Source organism: Bombina bombina, chromosome 8, assembly GCF_027579735.1.
Source record: "Bombina bombina isolate aBomBom1 chromosome 8, aBomBom1.pri, whole genome shotgun sequence".
NCBI classification, from domain to species: Eukaryota; Metazoa; Chordata; class Amphibia; order Anura; family Bombinatoridae; genus Bombina; species Bombina bombina.
In genome coordinates this window covers 215,879,264-215,899,570 of record NC_069506.1, presented here as the reverse complement: position 1 = coordinate 215,899,570, position 20,307 = coordinate 215,879,264, and positions in this window count along the sequence as shown.

The following is a 20,307-nucleotide window of genomic DNA, read 5'->3' as shown; positions in this document are numbered from 1 at the left end:
TACAATAATAATACACATTTTAGGGATACAATTAATGATATTAACTCCTATTTAAATAGGGATATGGAAGGTTGAAGCATTGAGCATGGGAGTCATATATTTAATTCATATTGTTACATTTATTTTATGTTTATTTTATTTTTAAAAATCGTTTTACCATTCTTAGAATAATCAAATACTAATGATGATTTTTCCCTTTGGCAAATTTGTGGATCCTATGGTCACTTGATGCTAACACTGTTTTTATGAGATTCTTGTCATAGTAACGGTCAAACCAGGAGACTGTACCATGTGATCAGCATTAGACCTCTGTAATCACATACCACAGTTTCATTCAGTTTCATTTCTTTCATGGTACATTTTATTACTTTGAAGATTTATTGTACTGATACATATAATTTAAACCTTTGTGAGTTTCAAATATAGGTTAAAAACCAAGTTTCCCCTGCAAAAATAAATAAATAGCAAAATAAATTTACTGATACTATATTATAAAAATGTATGATGCTTTCTATCATTATATAAAATGTTATTTATCACTTCCTCTATGCATCTCTGTTACTCAATATATCCTTTTCTACTACATGTAAAACACTTGCTGATGTCACAAGTTTGTATTGTACCATCCTATTTTTGCTGTCACATTAACAAATCTCATGTTAATTAAACTGGGTGTAGATCCTATTTCCAGAACATATTTTTTGTCTCATTTTGATTGATAGTATTTTCTTACTGCATTTCATAAAGAGAATAGGTGACATGAGGAGCACACATATTCATACAATATGACCCTGTATGCCACTAAATTTACCTTCAGTTTTTTTGGTGGAGGCTAAGGAAAAGTGTTTTATTTTATATAAAGCACAGAGTTGACAAGTTAATAATATCCGAGAGTGGATTTTTGTTTATGGTAATAACCAGTACATAAAATAATACTATTGTAATAAAATACTATTTTAAGGAATGTTGGTTTATACATGGAATTGCTTTCAGTAGAACTGGTAGTAGTCAAATTATACATTAAAGCTTTTTATTTCATTTTGAAAAAGGAAATGCACACTTATGGGATAGAAGCTCATTGGTGGATAAAAAAAGACTCCCATAGCCCTTTTGGTAGACATTGACACACCCCACAAACACACAAATTAAAATGTTTATTTTTTTAGTACAGGAACATCAGTTTATATAATAATGTAATACTATATAAAATGCTATCTTTTAGATGTAAGAAATTAAAAAAATATATCTTAATTTCCCTTTTGCAGTGTCAGAAATTAAAAGATATTGCAGATACCACAGATTTAAATGCCAGAGGATTAGTGCTCGCATTAAATTTGAACTGCTTTGTATCTAGCCTTCAGCAGATAAGGTACTTATGTTAAAGGGACATTATACACTAGATTTTTCTTTGCATAAATGTTGATGATCCATTTATATAGCCCATCTGGTTGTGTTTTTAGAAAAATGTATATATTTGCTTATTTTTTAAATCACATTGTGCTGATTTTCAGACTCCTAACAAAGTCCCAAAGTTTAAGATGTATACTATTGTATACAGACTTCAGACTATTTCTGTTTGTATAATGGGTCTTTTCATACAAAAAAACCTTTTCAGTGGGTGTTCCAGGCTCATTAACAGTGTTAAATTGGGAGCTTCTAAATACGTTTTTAAAAGTTATTTTAGACCAGTATCTTTGCATATTATTTTTTATAGTAGTGTCTGTTACATGGAGTTAAAGGGACACTGAACCCCAATTTTTTTCTTTTGTGATTCAGATAGAGCGTGCAATTTTAAGCAACTTTCTAATTTACTCCTATTATCAAATCTTCTTCATTCTCTTGGTATGTTTATTTGAAAAGCAAGAAAGTAAGTTTAGATGCCAGCCCATTTTTTTGTGAACAACCTGGGTTGTCCTTGCTGATTGGACAGCACCAATAAACAAGTGCTGTCCATGGTCCTGAACCAAAAATGTGCTGGCTCCTTAGCTTAGATGCCTTCGTTTTCAAATAAAGATAGCAAGTGAACGAAGAAAAAATTATAATAGGAGTAAATTAGAAAGTTGCTTAAAAGTGCATGCTCTATCTGAATCATGAAAGAAAAAAATGTGGGTTCAGTGTCTCTTTAAATGAAAATTGGTGTATACTGCCCCTTTAAGACTCACTTTCATACTACCCTGAACCACTTCAAGCCTTCACCCCATTAATTTGCTATATTATATACTGTAAATGCACATTTTTCAATGTTACATTTGAAGTGTCTCTATATTTCTTATCCTCTGAGATATTTCAGTGGAATACCACAGTCATGGATTTCATAACATTTCATGATTAATCCACTGGGGAGGTTAGGATGATTAATGGGGATTTTGCATTTCCTGATCAAACCAGATATACAAGAGAGTGGGATACAGTAATATCATAAGCCAGGTCTGCCTCACTATTGAGACACCTATTTTTATTTCCAGCCTTTCTGGAACCAGCATTACAAGATTTACAACATTTTAGCAACATTTATTGTGCTTTCTATGTAAGCAGTAACAAATTCTAGATAGTAACAATTATTGGTTTATTAATATATTTATTTTGCACCTTGGAAGGAAGTTAAAGAGAAGGGTTTGCCTCTACTGTAGAGTGAAAAGAATGACTAGTAACAAATCTAGGACATTTTCTTTAGCACTAACACAATATCACAAGGGGAAAAGGAAAAACAAAACAAAGAACCAAATAGCCATTCATATTATATCTCCTTCTCAGAGCAATTCAATGTTCCCTTTTTAGTAAAAATACACAAATTGTTTGCAGAGGCACACAAATCCTCACCAGAACGATAAACCTGATACATATCAATATATAATTGCACACCCTGCAGTTAGGATTCTTGCACATAAAGTTATGCAGATAGGAACCTTTTGGCAGTTATCTCTTGTGGTAACCCTAGCCACAAACAAATTGGAAACAGAGTTCCATAGGATACAATTTTGGAAACGGTGTAAAAAGGTTACTCAGTGCTTGTTATTGAGGGTGGCTGCATACTAGCAAGATAAATGATAATTAGCAACCTATCTAAACTTTTCAGTTTATATACAGTTCAAGTCCATGAATTCTTTCACTTAAAGGGACATTATACACTAGATTTTTCTTTGCATAAATGTTTTGAAGAGGATCCATTTAAAGAGCCCATACAGTATTTTTTTTTTTAAAGTATAGTTTTGCTTATTTTTTAAATAACATTGCACTGATTTTCAGACTCCTAACCAAGCCCCAAAGTTTTAGGAGAATACTGATGTATACCTACTCCAGCTTGCTCCCGTTTGTGTAAAGAGTCTTTTCATATGCAAAGAAAGGAGGAGTGTCTGCTATTTCCCACTTGCAGTGGGTGTTCCAGCAACCTATTTAACAGAGCTAAATTGGCAGATTCTAAGTACGTTTTTAAAAAGTTTTATACTGAATGTTGAGATCAGTATCTGTGCATATTCTTCTTTATAGTAGTGTCTATTACATGCAGTTATATGAAAATTGGTGTATACTGCCCCTTTTACTCCACCATTTTTCTACAGGATACCATAGTAACTAGTAAGACTTTAGAGGCCAGAAAGGCAGTTGATTAATCCAGCCCTTTGCCTAAACTGAAATGGAAGTGACAATTTGAAACAACTTTCCAGTTTACTTCTAATATCAAATTGTCTTCATTTTCTTCAAAACAATTGGATTATAATTCTTTTGCGCTACCTCACTATTCTACAGCTTTTCAGAGAAAAAGTCACCCCATGACAAAAAAACTGATGTACACAAAAAAGCTTGCTGAGAATAGAGCTAGTGATCTATACTATATAAAATATGACATCAAAAACTTTCTAAAAAGTCCTATATTGGACCAAAGTGCTCTGCTCACATTGGTTAATTGGGTAAGTCCTGTTTTTACCTTTATATTAAACTAGTCGATAAGCCTGCCAGAGGGCAGTCTAATTATTTTTTTAAACTACAGATGTAGAAACGCATTTTGTAACTCTTCTTTTATATAAAAATTTAAGCTACAGGTGTAGCAATACTATAATTTTATTGGACTACTATATTAAATATATCAAAAATATTTTCTATATAATAAACTACAGATATAGCCACACTCTAATTGGACAAACTACTGTCCTAAATAAATACAAAAGTTCTTCTCTTTAAATTATATCTACTTTAAGAATATTTCTTTATATACAACATTTTTAGTAAAACAGGCATCACTTCCAGTTGTTAATTTCCCTTGTTCTTGTCCGTCTATGACCTTAACTTTTACATCAGCAGAGCTTTTTACCCTTGAAAAAGCTACATATAACACTGTCTATGGCTAAAAACTGGCTCTGACAAATAGATGCCAACTCTTTCTAAAGTTTGTCCCTGAGCTTTGTTAATGGTCATAGTGAATGCTAATTTAACTGGGAATTGTCTTCTTCTTAACACAATAGGAAGTTCAGTATTGCGTGGGGCTAAATCTATTCGGGGAATGAAAACATTTTGCCCTTCACTGTACCTGTTAATACTTGTGCAATAATAAAATTTTCATGCAATGCTTTTACAACTAATCTGGTGCCATTACAAAGTCCTCTTTTGGTGTTAAGATTACGCAAAATAATACTACCTTTTTTTTAGATTGAGTTTATGAACTGGCATTCCAGAAGGGGCCAATTCATTTAAAAACTCAACTGGATAGCTATCCTTATCTTCCTGTGATTCATCATCAATGGAATCCTTAACCCCTAAACCACAAACCCCCCACATCGCAATAAACCTATTTACCCTATTAACCCCTAAACCGCAAAATGCCTACATCGCAATAAACCTATTTACAATATTAACCCCTAAACCGCAAAACCCCACATCGCAATAATCCTATTTACCCTATTAACCCCTAAACAGCAAAACCCCTACATCGCAATAAACCTATTTAACTTATTAACCCCTAAACCGCAAACCCCCACATCGCAATAAACCTATATTAACCCCTAAACCATGAAACTCCAACATCGCTATAAACCTACTTACCCTATAAACCGCTAAACTGCAAAACCCCTACATTGCAATAAACCTATTTACCCTATTAACCCCTAAACCGCAAACCCCTACATCGCAATAAACCTATTTATCTTATTAACCCTTTAAACCGCAAAACCCACAACGTAAATAACTATTTAAATAACTAAGTACAGTACACTAACCTAACACCCCCTAACCTAACAACCCCTAACCTAACACCCCATTAAATAAACCCAAATTACCTAAACTAATACATTCTAAAGTTACAAAAAATAAAAAAAAAACTAAGTTTACAAAAAATAAAAAAAGCTAACATTACAGAAAATAAAAAAATCAAATTACCAAATTTAACAAAATTAAACCTAATCCCTATTAAAATAAAAAAGACCCCCCCTAAAAAAACAAACCCCACTCTAATACTAAACTACCAGTAGCCTTTAAAAGGGCTTTTTGCAGGGCATTGCCCCAAAATAATCAGCTCTTTTTTACAAAAAATATACAAAGTCCCACTTAACATTAAACCCCCCACCCCCAAAATAAAAGAACCTAACACTAAAAAACCTAAACTACCCATTGCCCTGAAAAGGGCATTTGTTTGGGCATTGCCCTTAAAAGGGCATTTAGCTCTTTTTCTGCCCATCCCTAATCTAAATAAAACAATTCCATTGAGTTTGCGTGCGCAACTGCTGACGGCGACGGACATTACAAACGCAATTATAGTATAGATATTTAAAGCTTAATCAGTTCACAGCTTGATTATCTAAGGTTGTGACTTTAAACACAGCTTGCACATTTAAACACTGTTTGTACCATCGGATTTCTGACATGCAGATTTTTATGTCCCTTCAAAGGAGGCTATGTAAACAGAAATAGATGCAAAAACAAACAAACAAAACAAAAACATGCTACAACAGAAGTCAGTATAGACATTTAAATGCTACAACCCTGAGGGAATGTTTGGAAGTTTAGCAAAAGAAGGACAATATAAAGCTTGATGGCAGAAGATATACCCAGACGTCTAGCTCAGATATCTGTTAGTGATGCTAAGAGATGAAATAGCAGATAAATGTTAACCAGCAAATCCCAAATCAATTCTTCTCAGCTGCTCTGGGCAAAGTGGAAAAACTACAGTTTTCAGGTTTAAAGGGATATGAAACCCAATTTTTTTTTCTTTCGTGATTTAGAAAGAGCATGCCATTTTAAACAACTTTCCAATTTACTTCTATTATCTAATTTGCTTTATTCTCTTGATAGAATTGTTGAAAACATAGCTAAATAAGCTAAGTAGCTGCTGATTGGTGGCTACACATAGATTCCTTATGTGATTGGCTCACCCATGTGCATTGCTACTTCTTCCACAAAGGATATCTAAAGAATGAAGCAAATTAGATAATAGAAGTAAATTCCAGCATATGCAGTTGTTGTGGTCCTTTTGTTAAATAACAACATAAACTATAAGCTTTACCATTGTATATTTTACATTTATGTGCTCTGTTTTGCAGCTTTATCCTGCACGAAGTTTGATTGCCTTTCCTTTCTTTTTTATGATGAGGCAGGGAAGACACCGTCTGTCAAATGCTGATTTGCAGGAACAATTCATTTCAATGCAATGCTTACTCCTGGATGCTTATTGTTTGATATAGGGATATATCAAAGCACTAAATGGTAATTATTTTGTATCTGTATTACTGTTATTCTGTAAAATAAATGTTCCTGTGCTGTTTTGTTTTTATTCTTAGGTATTTCACTGCCCACCAAGAGAAAATCGTTGTTGGTTATCTCTTGGGGTAACCGTAGTCACAAAAAATTAGATACTGAGATCCATTGAAAATTGGGGTCTACTTAGTTCTAGTCACTGAGAGCAGCAGCACACTAAACATTAATTAGTTATCTCTCTATTTGAGCCCAAGTGCGATAATCAGACAACCATTTTAGTCTTTTGAGGTCATATGTAAGTCAATGCATTGTTTTATTTATCCTCATCATTTTTCAATAGAATATAACAGTACATGGCAAGAATTTAGAGGCCAGAGACACCATTGGTGAATCCACCCTATTGTCTAAACTGAAATGAAAGAAAATATTTTGTTTCTCTAAAAAAATATTACAAAAGGAGGCTATGGAAACAGAGACAGATTCAAAATAACAAAAGAAAACAAACACATTCTACAACAGTAGCCAATAGAAACGTATGAGGGGATGTTTAGGAAGGTTAAATAGAGAAAGGAAGGGTGATCTAAAACTTGATGGCAAAAGATTTGTCTTAACGTCTTGCCCAGATGTCTGTTAGTCATGCTCAGACATTAAAGGACCAGTAAATACAATAGATGTGCATAATCAACAAATGCATGATAACAAGACAATGCAATCACACATAGAGGCCCATTTATCAAGCTCTGTATGGAACTTGTGGGCCGTGTTTATGGCGAGTCTTCAGACTCACCAGAAACAGCAGTTAGGAAGCAGCGGTCTAAAGACTACTGCTCCATAACCCTGTCCGCCTGCTCTGAGCATGGACAGGAATCGTCACAATTAAACCCGATCGAGTACGATCAGGTTGATTGACACCCTCCTGCTGGTGGCCTGAGTCTGCAGGGGGGCGACGATGCAGCAGCTCTTGTGAGCTGCTGGTGCAATGCTGAATACGGAGAGTGTATTGCTCTCCGCATTCCGCATTCCGCATTCTCCGCACTGTCGGATCAGGTCCGCAAGACCTTTGATACATAGTCCCTTAATCTGAACTTCAAATGTGTAGTAGATTTTTTGCTTACAAATTTCATTTATGTCTATTTCCACTCCTCCTGTATCATTTGACAGCCATCAGCCAATCACAAATGCATATACACCCTGTTCCAAATTATTATGCCAATGATATCTTTCTCCTTTACCTAAATAATTGATGTAAACAACAGTCAGCATAATTCTCATGTTATCAACTATTAAGAGTACAATTCAAATTTTATTGAACAAACCTCCTAATGATAACAGTATTTTTTTTCAAAATAAAAAACTTACAATGCACGGTTCCAAATTATTCCGCACAGTAAATTTTAAAACACTCATTAGGTTGTAAAGATTTGAAACTTGTCATTTGTTGTGTTTGCAGCATATTTACTGAAATCAAAAGCGATTTAAATCAAACTTTGAACAACATTTTAACTTTTTAGAACTTTTTAACAGGTCACGTTACATTGTAATATAGGACCCCTTATTTGATAGCAGCTTCACAAGTCTTGCCTCCATTGAACTTGTGAGTTTTTGGACAGTCTCTGCTTGAATTTGTTTGCAAGATGTCAGAATAGCCTCCCAGAGCTGCTGTTTGGATGTAAACTGCCTCCCACCCTCATAGATCTTTTGCTTGAGGATGCTCCAAAGGTTCTCAATAGGATTGAGGTTAGGGGAGGATGGAGGACACACCATGACTTTATCCCCTTTTATCCCCATAGCAGCCATTGATGCAGAGGTATTCTTTGCAGCATAAGATGGTGCATTGTAATGCATGAAGATGATTTTATTATGGAAAGCATAGTTCTTCCTTCTGTACCAGGGAAGGAAGTGGTCAGTCAGGAACTCCACATACTTTGCAGAGGTCATCTTTACACCTTCGGGGACCCTAAAGGAGCCGACCAGCTCTCTTCCCATGATTCCAGCCCAAAACATGACTCCACCACTGCCTTGCTGGTGTTGCAGCCTTGTTGGAACAGGGTGGCTGTCCATCAACCATCTACTACTCCATCCATCTGGACCATCCAGGGTTGCACGGCACTCATCAGTGAACTGGACTGTTTGAAAATTAGTGTTCATGTACTTTTCTGCCTAATGCAGCCATTTCTGCTTGTGAGCATTGGTTAGTGGTGGCTGAATGGAAGGTTTGTGGACAGTGGCAAGACTCTGGAGGACTCTACACCTTGATGTCCGTGGGACTCCAGAGGCACCAGCAGCTTCAAATATCTGTTTGCTGCTATGTAATGGTATTTTAGCAGCTGCTCTCTTGATCCGATGCATGGATCTCGCAGAAATCTTCCTCAATGTGCCTTTATCTGCACAAACCCGTCTGTGCTCTGAATCAGCCACAAATCTCTTAATAGTGCAATGGTCACTCTTAAGTTTTCGGGAAATATCTAATGTTTTCATACCTCGTCCAAGGCATTGAACTATTTCACCTTTTTCGGCAGCAGAGATATCCTTTTTCTTCCCAATATTGCTTGAAAATGGTGCTCTGCTTAATAATGTGGAACACCCTCCTTTAGTAGTTTTTCCTTTAATTGAGCTCACCTGGAAATCTAATTATCACAGGTGTCCAAGATTGTTTTCAGTGATCGAAAGAGCCCTGAGACACAATGCCATCCATGAGTTAAACTGAAAAATAAAATATTTAATCTTTGTGACACTGAAATCGAATTTGCATAATAATTTGGAACAGGGTATACGTATATTCTGTGAATTCTTGCACATGCTCAGTAGTAGCTGGTGACTCAAAATGTGTAATGATAAAAAGACTGTGCACATTTGTTTAATCAAAGTAAATTTGATGGATCAAATGGAAATTTGATTAAATTTGATTAAAGTTGCATGCTCTATATGGATCATGAAAGTTTAATTTTGGCTTGAGTGTCCCTTTAAATAGTATCAATTAAATCCAAGTCAATACTGTTGCAAATCTCTTTGAAAGCCCAGGGTCTGAAAGAATATGGGCATGAGGCCATCCATCAAAGGATGAATCCTGCAAACCATTTGTCTAGATGCAATGCTTGTTCTTGGATGCTCATTGTTAAAGGGACAGTCTACCATAGAATTGTTATTGTTTTAAAAGATAGATAATCCCTTTATTACCCATTTTCCAGTTTTGCATAACCTGCACAGTTATATTAATATACTTTTTACCTCTGTGATTAACTTGTATCTAGGAACCTTCTTCCAGCCCCCTGATCACATGACTGTGACTGTTTATTATCTATTGTCTTACATTTATCATTGTTTTGTGCTAAATCTTAAATAACCCCCTGTGCCTGAACACAGTGTTATCTATATGGCCCACGTGTACTTTCTGTCTCTTTGTGTTGAAAATAGATTTAAAAAGCATGTGATAAGAGGCAGCGCTCAAAGGCTTAGAAATTAGCATATGAGTCTGCCTAGGTTTAGTTTAAACTAAGAATACCAAGAGAAAAAAAGCAAATTTGATGATAAAAGTAAATTGGAAAGTTGATTAAAATTAAAAGTCCTTTCTGAATAATGAAAGTTTAATTTATACTAGACTGTCCCTTTAAGGGGGGAAATATTAAAGTACTAAAAGAGAAATTACTTTTTTATTTCTGTGATTGTAAAATGGATGTTCCTGTACACAGAAAGTGCTTGATAGTTGTGTCACTGTCAAATGCAAGGTAGTGGGAGTTCTGCTTATCAGACAGTGAGCATCCTGGTACAGTGGTACACAGCCAAGTGTTTCAAAAATCAAAATAGATGGCCTTAAAGAGACATACAAGTGACACGAAACCCGAAATTTTTCTTTCATGATTCAGATAGAGCATATAATTTAAAACCTTCTATTAAGAAATATCAAATTATGAAAATATCTATTATCAAATTTACTTTGTTCTCTAGGTATACTTTGTTGAAAAGCAGGTGGGTAAACTCATGAGTTTGCGCAAGTCCTAGGTGCCTATCTATCAAGCGGTCACAAAGGCCGCTGCTCCATAACCTGTCCGCCTGCTCTGAGCAGGCGGACAGACAACGCCGGAAATCAACCCGATCGAGTACGATCAGGTTGATTGATACCCCCCTGCTGGCAGCCCATTGGCCGCGAGTCTGCAGGGGGTGGCGTTGCACCAGCAGCCGTATTCAGCGAGGTCTGGCGGATCTGATCAGGTCTGCCAGACTTTCTTAAATAGGGCCCCTAGGTTCCAAAATGGCCTCACTCATAATTAGAGGGAGTTGCATGAAATGTGTTTAGTGTTTAACGCCCCTTTAAGATTGCTTTTGGTAAGACCACATGCATATGTTTGTCTACTGGTGACCATGTGTTGAAATAAAGATCCTTTTAAGTGCTGCTGTGTATCGTATTCCACATGCATAATTAAACCATTGCACCTCACTGTAAATGTGTAGGGAGAAAGATTATTATTTCTCTAGAGGTTAATAGTATGTTAATGAATTAATTCTTGAATAATAATAATAAAACTGTTTTGAACACCCCATCTTAAGGATTTTAACTCTTTAACAACAGTGAACGTACCCTGTTTGTCGGCTGTTGTTTTTACTCTAAATGGCTATATAGCATGGGTCTCATAGACAGTGGCAATACCACGCTATTTCCAATTGCCTCAGCAAGTAAGGTATGTAGAAATAGCATGGTTGATAGCTGTTGATGAGACACAAGCTATTACAGGGCATAAAACGTCTTAGGACACGTGACATTCAGGATAATCCAGTGTTTTTATGGTGTTAATTATTTCTGTGCAACTAATACTACACAGGGAAAACTTCTGCAGTTTTACTGGAAGACATCATCAAGCCTGTGCAAGTATGAAAAGCATAGAACAATTGAGCAGAGAATCATACGTTTACAGTTTACAAAATACGTAATTCATTTGAAGTAACTCTATTTTATATGCAACTAAGGATGATTCCGTTTTGGTATTCAAATTGAAGAATAAATGTTCCCTTTGATAATAATTTTCAGCTAGATTACGAGTTATGCGCGCTATAGGGAAATTAACGAACGCAACAAAAGTTGCGTTATTTAATTCTCTATAGCACAGCCATTGCAAGTTTTGAAACAGCCGGCTTGTGCATGCGATATGGCTGCGTTGAGCTCCATACCGCACACAATTCAAGCACTGTTTTAACGTGCTCGTGCACGCTTCCCCCATAGACATCAATGGGGAGGGCGGGTAAAAAAAAAACCTAACACCTGCGATCGCGGAATGAAAATCTCTGTAACGCAGCCCCATTGATGTCTATGGGGAAAATAAAAGTTATGTTTTAACCTAACACCCTAACATTAACCTGAGTCTAAACACCCCTAATCTGCCTCCCCCAACATTGCCGCCGCCTCCTGCATAATGTTATTAGCCCTTAATCTTCAGCTCCCGATATTGACGACACCTAAATAAAGTTATTAACCCCTAATCTGCCGCTCCCGATATCACCGACACTATATTAAAGTTATTAAACCCTATTCTGCCGCACCCCAACATCGCCACTACTATATTAAAGTTATTAACCCCTATTCCGCCGCTCCCCGACATCGCCGCCACTAAAAAAAGGTATTAACCCCTAAACCTCTGGCCTCCTATATCGCTACCACTAAATAAACCTATTAACCCCTAAACCGCCAGCCCCTCACATCGCAACAACCTAAATTAAACTATGTTTAAAAGTATATAAGCAGCGCTGTATACAGCAAATATAAACTTGAAATACACAATGTATAGAAAAAAACAATTTATTTTACTGACATTTTAATGTCCCTGCTTTCATAAAATATAGGAATTCACAACATACAACATACAAATATGCGGTGTTGAATCACAAGTTTAAAATCTTTTTTAATTTTTTTAAAAAAACTTTCAAATTCATAAAATACTCTGAAAAATAAAGAGCGAGAGAAACTGCAAACACTTGCCTGGCGAAACTCTGTGTATACGTTAATACTACGCGTTTCAGGGGCACGCCCCTTCCTCAGGTGTCACCTGTTGACACCTGAGGAAGGGGCGTGTCCCTGAAACACGTAGTGGTAACGTATACACAGAGTCTGGTCAGGCAAGTGTTTGCAGTTTCTCTCGCTCTTTATTTTTCAGAGTATTATATGAATTTTAAAAGTTTTTAAAAAAAAGATTTTAAACTTGTGATTCAACAACGCATATTTGTATGTTGTGAATTCCTATATATTTTTTTTATGCTCCGTTTTATTTCAATAACGATAATTTGCCCTTCATTGTGCAAATAGGCGTTTTTTAAAAACCTATGTGCTAGGACAATACATAATAGCAATATTGAACACTATTGCTTTGTGAATAGGTATTTGTTATATTCTTTTCCAATGTTTAAGATATGGTCTGTCAGTAAAATAAAGTGTTTTTTTCTATACATTGTGTATTTCAAGTTTATATTTGCTGTATACAGCGCTGTTTATATACTTTTATACAACCTTTTTCATTCTTTAAAACAGCTGCAGTTCAGCATAAATTAAGTAATTAGATACCCAGCATATACTAGTGGCCTAAAATCCTTAGTTGATTGCGACTGAGCAACTAAAATATATATTTTTTTCAGTGTGTGGCGCTCTCCTTTTTTAACCACTTTATTAAACTATATTAACCCCTAAACCTAACCCTAACGTAACCCTAACCGTAACCCTAAACCTAATCCTAACACCCCCTAACTTTAACATAATTAAAATAGAGCTAAACTAAAGTTACAATTATTAACTAAATAATACCTATTTAAAACTAAATACATACTTACCTGTGAAATAAAACATAAGCTAGCTACACTATAACTAATAGTTATAGCTAGCTTAGGTTTAATTTTTATTTTATTTTAACTAGGTAGACTAGTTAGTAAATAGTCCAATAGAATGAGAGCTGCTTAAATCCTATTGGCTGATTTGAACAGCCAATAGGATTTTAGCAGCTCTAATTCCTATTGGCTGATTAAAAAATTTCAGTCAATAGGAATGCAAGAGACAGGGCCGCCACTAGAAATTTTGGGGCCCCTGACTTAACCATTGATCAGGGCCCCCGCCCCCCCTTTGACATGTGCAATTTTTGACCAAGTGACGAAAACGTATATGCACTTTATTCTTAAGTGTCTATTTAAACTTAGAAATGTTGTAAAGGTAGTAACATACAAACACACAGACACACTCATACACTGAAACACACACACACACACTCACACATAAGGATTCACATATAGACACTCTAGCAGACACGCAAAGAAACACACAAACACACTCAGACACAGACACCCAAACAGACACTCAGCACTTGATTACATTGACCTGACAAGTAATGAGGTAGACTACAGTTTTGTAAAAAAAAAAGGAGATTTATAAAACAAAATATGGAGTACTGATTATCTCTTTCTAAAGGAAGATGCCAACTAAATGATGACAACAGCATGCAATGGCTGAAAGGAATAATTTAAAGGTTAAATGGTGGATTGATGACTTCCGTAAAGGTCTCATTAGTCTCAAAGTCTGTAGAAAGATGTGAATAATCAGTAGTAAGGTCAAAATGTCCCAAAAAGGATCAGACAACTGCAGAAATTAAGAGATCACTTTTTAAAGAATCATATTTGTAAATGTGTAAACAAAAAATAATTCCGTGAATTCAAAATTGCACATTAATGATCTGGGTAGATAGCTAGATGAAGAAAAGTACTTTTAAAAGGTTGACATATGTTTGTTTGTTTTTCCCCCATTTTCCCCAACCAAGAGCACCACTTCAAATATAGTGTACAAATGTTCCCATCTGTCAGCTGTACTTATGGATTTTGAAAATGCTGTACTCTATATGGTCTTGGTGAAACCATAAGCTGTGGTACTCATACCATTAGATCTGGTTAAATGCAGGATTTAGGCTTGTTTTCAGCTGTAGTGTAATCTGAACAGTTTTAAGTTAACCTGTCTCATTTCAAACACTGAGCAATCTTAGTCTGAGAGTATAACATTTTATGCAGATGTAAAAATCTTAGATAAAATGCCTCCTTGCATCTGGAAAGTCCTTGCATAAAGGGGCAGTAAACTGGAATGTAATATATATATATATATATATATATATATATATATATATATATATATATATATATATATATATATATATATATATATATATATATATATATATATATATATATATATATCTGCCAAAAGGGCACCTACAATTTGTTTATTGAGGAGGGAACATTTCTGCATGGTTTTAAACATAGAATTTCCACTGCATTGTCAAATAATCATAAATACACTGCTGCTAAAAAAATATTTTTCTGGACCCCTGGCCCCACCATACAACTACTACCACACTGAAGTTACAATAAAAAATTGCACAAAGAAATAAAAAACACTTGCTAAGTAAGTCCTACCTCCTCTGCAAATGAAAGTGATCTGCCGTCTGACTCAAGCACACACTGTACAAACAAAGTGCCACTGTGCATAGTGGTTAGTGCACACTCAGAAATCCTCTCAAATGCTAATACTTTACTCCTTGTAATAACATTTTCCATGCTCAATTAGCACTCTGCTGTAGTACCCACTGGTGGCTGCACAAAATGTAAAAAGAAATATATATTTTTTTAGTTCTTGCCTCATGGGGCCCAGCTGGCCCATTAGGCCCCTGACAGGAGTCACCCCTGTCACCCCCTGATGGCGGACCTGGCAAGAGACGCCATTTTGAAATGGCTGCATTGAAGATTCAGTGTACGGTGGCGACCGTATTAAGAGGATGCTCTGCACCGGATGGCTTCAGGATGGACCCGCTCCACGCCACCGGGATCAAGATAGAAGATGTCACCTGTATGAAGATAGAAGAGGCCACCTGGATGAAGACTTCTCGCCACCTGGATAAGCACTTCACCGCCTGGATGAAGATAGAAGAGGCCATCTGGATGAAGACTTCTCACCGCCTGGATCAAGATCGTTCAAGCAGGACTTTAAAAACTGTAAGTGGATCGTCGAGGGTTAGTGTTAGGTTTGTTAAAAGGTTTTTTTGGGTGTTTTTTTTTTTAGATTAGGGTTTGGGCAGCAAAAGAGCTAAATGCCCATACAAATGCCCTTTTCAGGGCAATGGGTAGATTAGGTTTTTTAGAATTAGTTTTTTTTATTTTGGGGGTTGGTTGGGTGGTGGGTTTTACTGTTGGGGGGGTCTTTGTATTTTTTTTCAGGGAAAAGAGCTGATATCTTTAGGGCAATGCCCCACAAAAGACCCTTTTAAGGGCTATTGGTAGTTTATTGTAAGCTAGGTTTTTTTTTATTTTGGGTGGGCTTTTTTATTTTTATAGTGCTATTAGATTAGGTATAATTCTTTTTATTTTGGATAATTTCGTTTGTTATTTTTCATAATTTAATGTTTGTTATTTTTTGTAATTTAATATTTTTTATTTTTGTAATTAGATACTTTGTAATTTTTAGAGTAGTATTAGGAATTTTTTATTATGTAGTTTAGTTTTATTTAATTGGTAGTTAGTTTAATTTTAGTTAAATAATTATATTAGTTTAATTGTTAATTTAAACTTAGTTCTTTTAATTTGACAGGTAAGTTTTAATTTAATTTAAGATAGGGAAATTGTAATTTTAAAATAAAGTTAGTGGGGTGTTAGGTTTAGGGGGTTACTAGTTTAATTTAGTTTATTGCGATGTGTGGGGCTTTCGGTTTAGGGGTACTAGTTTAATTTAGTATATTTTGTTGAGGCTTGTGATTTAGGGGTTAATAGGTTTATTATAGTGGCGGCGGTGTAGGGCTTAATAACTTTAGTAAAATGGGGGCGATGTGGGCGGACGGCAGATTAGGGGTTAATAATATTTCAATTGTGTTTGCGATGTGGGAGGGCAGCGGTTTCCGGGTTAATAACTTTATTATATTGGTGACGATGTCGGGAGCGGCAGATTAGGGGTTTAATAAGTTTAATATAGTATTTGCGATGCGGGAGGGGGGTTAATAGGTAGTTTATGGGTGTTTAGTGTACTTTGTAACACTTTAGTTATGAGTTTTATGTTACAGTTTTGTAGCGTTAAACTCATAACTACTGCAACGCAAGCTCTTTAGCCTCAACGCAATACTCATAATGGCAACGCTATGGAAGTCCCATGGAAATTTTTTATTTTTACGTGTGTGGGACTGACTTTGCGGTACAGGCTAAAAGGCTTAGAGTACAGCTATACTGACAAGACTTGTAATGGCTGCGGTGCTTTTTTAATGCTGAAATTACCATTTTTTTCAGCGTTAAAACATGAACGCACAACTTGTAATCTAGGTGCATGAAAATTAAATATATAAATCAACATTTATATATTGCTGAATTAATATTCAAATGTTATTTGAATAATTTTTATATTAGTTCAGGTAAAAAAAAAATTCCAAAATGTTTTCATAAAATATTACACATTTAGGGGCATATTTATCAATGTCTGGCGGACCTGATCCGACAGTGCGGATTAGGTCCGCCAGACCTCGCTGAATACGGCAAGAAATACGCTCGCCATATTCAGCATTCCACCAGCAGCTCACAAGAGCTGCTGGTGCAACGCCGCCCCCTGCAGACTCGCGGCCTGCCGCCAGCAGGGGGGTGTCAATCAACCCGATCGTACTCGATCGGGTTGATTTCCGGCGATGTCTGTCCGCCTGCTCAGAGCAGGCGGACAGGTTATGGAACAGCGGTCTTTGTGACCGCTGCTTCATATCTTGTGTTTCTGGCAAGTCTGAAGACTCGCCAGAAACACGGCCCTTCAAGCTCCGTACGGAGCTTGATAAATATGGGCCTTAGAATCAATGCAGCCATGATTTGTTATGATTGACTATTGTACTGAAATATACCCCCATCCCTAGGCACAACAATGAAAAATTCCTTTCCCATCTCTCTAGTCTTTCTACTTATGAGCTAGACATCAGCTGAGTAACCTTTTTTTAGACAGGCTATAGTTTTTGTTTAATTATTATATAATTTTAACTCTATTTAGCCTTATAAAGCATTCTACCAATTTATTTAATTAATTAATTAATTCATTCATTCATTCATTCATTCATTGGAGTATGGGAAAATTGTAATTGAACCTATAATGCACCACCCTCTCCTTAAAGGAATAGTCTAGTCAAAATTAGATTTTCATGATTTAGATAGAGCAGGCAATTTTAAGCAACTTTTTCTAATTTACTCCTATTATCAATTTTTCTTTGTTTTCCTGGTATCTTTATTTGAATGTAAGGTTAGGAGCCGGTGTTCTGTATTATTCCCCGACTTCATTATCGGCTAGATTTAGAGTTCTGCGGCCAAAGGGGTGCGTTAGCTACGCGTGCTTTTTCCCCCCCGCACCTTTTAAATACTGCTGGTATTTAGAGTTCACAGAATGGCTGCGTTAGGCTCCAAAAAAGGAGCGTAGAGCATAATTTAACACCACTGCAACTCTCGATACCAGCGGTGCTTACGGACGTGGCCAGCTTCAAAAACGTGCTTGTGCACGATTCCCCCATAGAAAACAATGGGGCTGTTTGAGCTGAAAAAACACCTGCAAAAAAGCAGCGTTCAGCTCCTAACGCAGCCCCATTGTTTGCTATGCGGAAACACTTCCTAAGTCTGCACCTAACACCCTAACATGAACCCCGAGTCTAAACACCCCTAACCTTACACTTATTAACCCCTAATCTGCCGCCCCCGCTATCGCTGACCCCTGCATATTATTATTAACCCCTAATCTGCCGCTCCGTACACCACGGCAAGCTACATTATAGCTATGTACCCCTAATCTGCTGCCCCTAACACCGCCGACCCCTATATTATATTTATTAACCCCTAATCTGCCCCCCTCAACGTCGCCTCCACCTGCCTACACTTATTAACCCCTAATCTGCCGAGCGGACCGCACCGCTACTATTATAAAGTTATTAACCCCTAATCCGCCTCACTCCCGCCTCAATAACCCTATAATAAATAGTATTAACCCCTAATCTGCCCTCCCTAACATCGCCGACACCTAACTTCAAGTATTAACCCCTAATCTGCCGATCGGAGCTCACCGCTACTCTAATAAATTTTTTAACCCCTAAAGCTAATTCTAACCCTAACACCCCCCTAAGTTAAATATAATTTTATTCTAACAAAATAAATGAACTCTTATTAAATAAATTATTCCTATTTAAATCTAAATACTTACCTGTAAAATAAACCCTAATATAGCTACAATATAAATTATAATTATATTATAGCTATTTTAGGATTAATATTTATTTTACAGGCAACTTTGTATTTATTTTAACCAGGTACAATAGCTATTAAATAGTTAAGAACTATTTAATAGTTACCTAGTTAAAATAATTACCAATATTGTAATTACCAATTTTGTAATTGGTAATTACAAAATTACCAGTAAAATAAATCCTAACCTAGGTTACAATTAAACCTAACACTACACTATCAATAAATAAATTAAATAAACTACCTACAATTATCTACAATTAAACCTAACACTACACTATCAATAAATTAATTAAATACAATACCTACAAATAAATACAATTAAATTAACTAACTAAAGTACAAAAAATAAAAAAGAACTAAGTTACAAAAAATAAAAAAATATTTACAAACATTAGAAAAATATTACAACAATTTTAAACTAATTACACCTACTCTAAGCCCCCTAATAAAATAACAAAGACCCCCAAAATAAAAAAATGCCCTACCCTATTCTAAAATTAAAATAGAAAAGCTCTTTTACCTTACCAGCCCTGAAAAGGGCCCTTTGCGGGGCATGCCCCAAAGAATTCAGCTCTTTTGCCTGTAAAAAAAAAACATACAACATTACAACCCACCACCCACATACCCCTAATCTAACCCAAACCCCCCTTAAATAAACCTAACACTAAGCCCCTGAAGATCTCCCTACCTTGTCTTCACCACACCGGGTCCCGATCTGTCCAGAAGATCCTCCGATGTCTTGATCCAAGCCCAAGCGGGGGGCTGAAGAGTGACGTCCATCCTCGGGCTGAAGTCTGGATCCAAGCGGCGGCTGAAGAAATCCATCATCGGGCTGAAGTCTTGATCCAAGCGGGCGCTGAAGAAGTCCATAATCGGGATGAAGTTTTCTATGAAGCAGCATCTTCAATCTTCTTTCTTCCGGAGCCATCATCTTCCAGCCGACGCAGAACATCCTCTTCTACCGACGCCTACTCGCCGAATGACGGTTCCTTTAAATGACGTCATCCAAGATGGCGTCCGTCGAATTCCGATTGGCTGATAGGATTCTATCAGCCAATCGGAATTAAGGTAGGAAAATTCTGATTGGCTGATGGAATCAGCCAATCAGATTGAGCTCGCATTCTATTGGCTGATCGGAACAGCCAATAGAATGCAAGCTCAATCGGATTGGCTGATTGGATCAGCCAATCGGATTGAACTTGAATCTGATTGGCTGATTCCATCAGCCAATCAGAATATTCCTACCTAAATTCCGATTGGCTGATAGAATCCTATCAGCCAATTGGAATTCGAGGGACGCCATCTTGGATGACGTCATTTAAAGGAACCGTCATTCGGCGAGTCGGCATCGCTTGAAGAGGTTGGATCCGC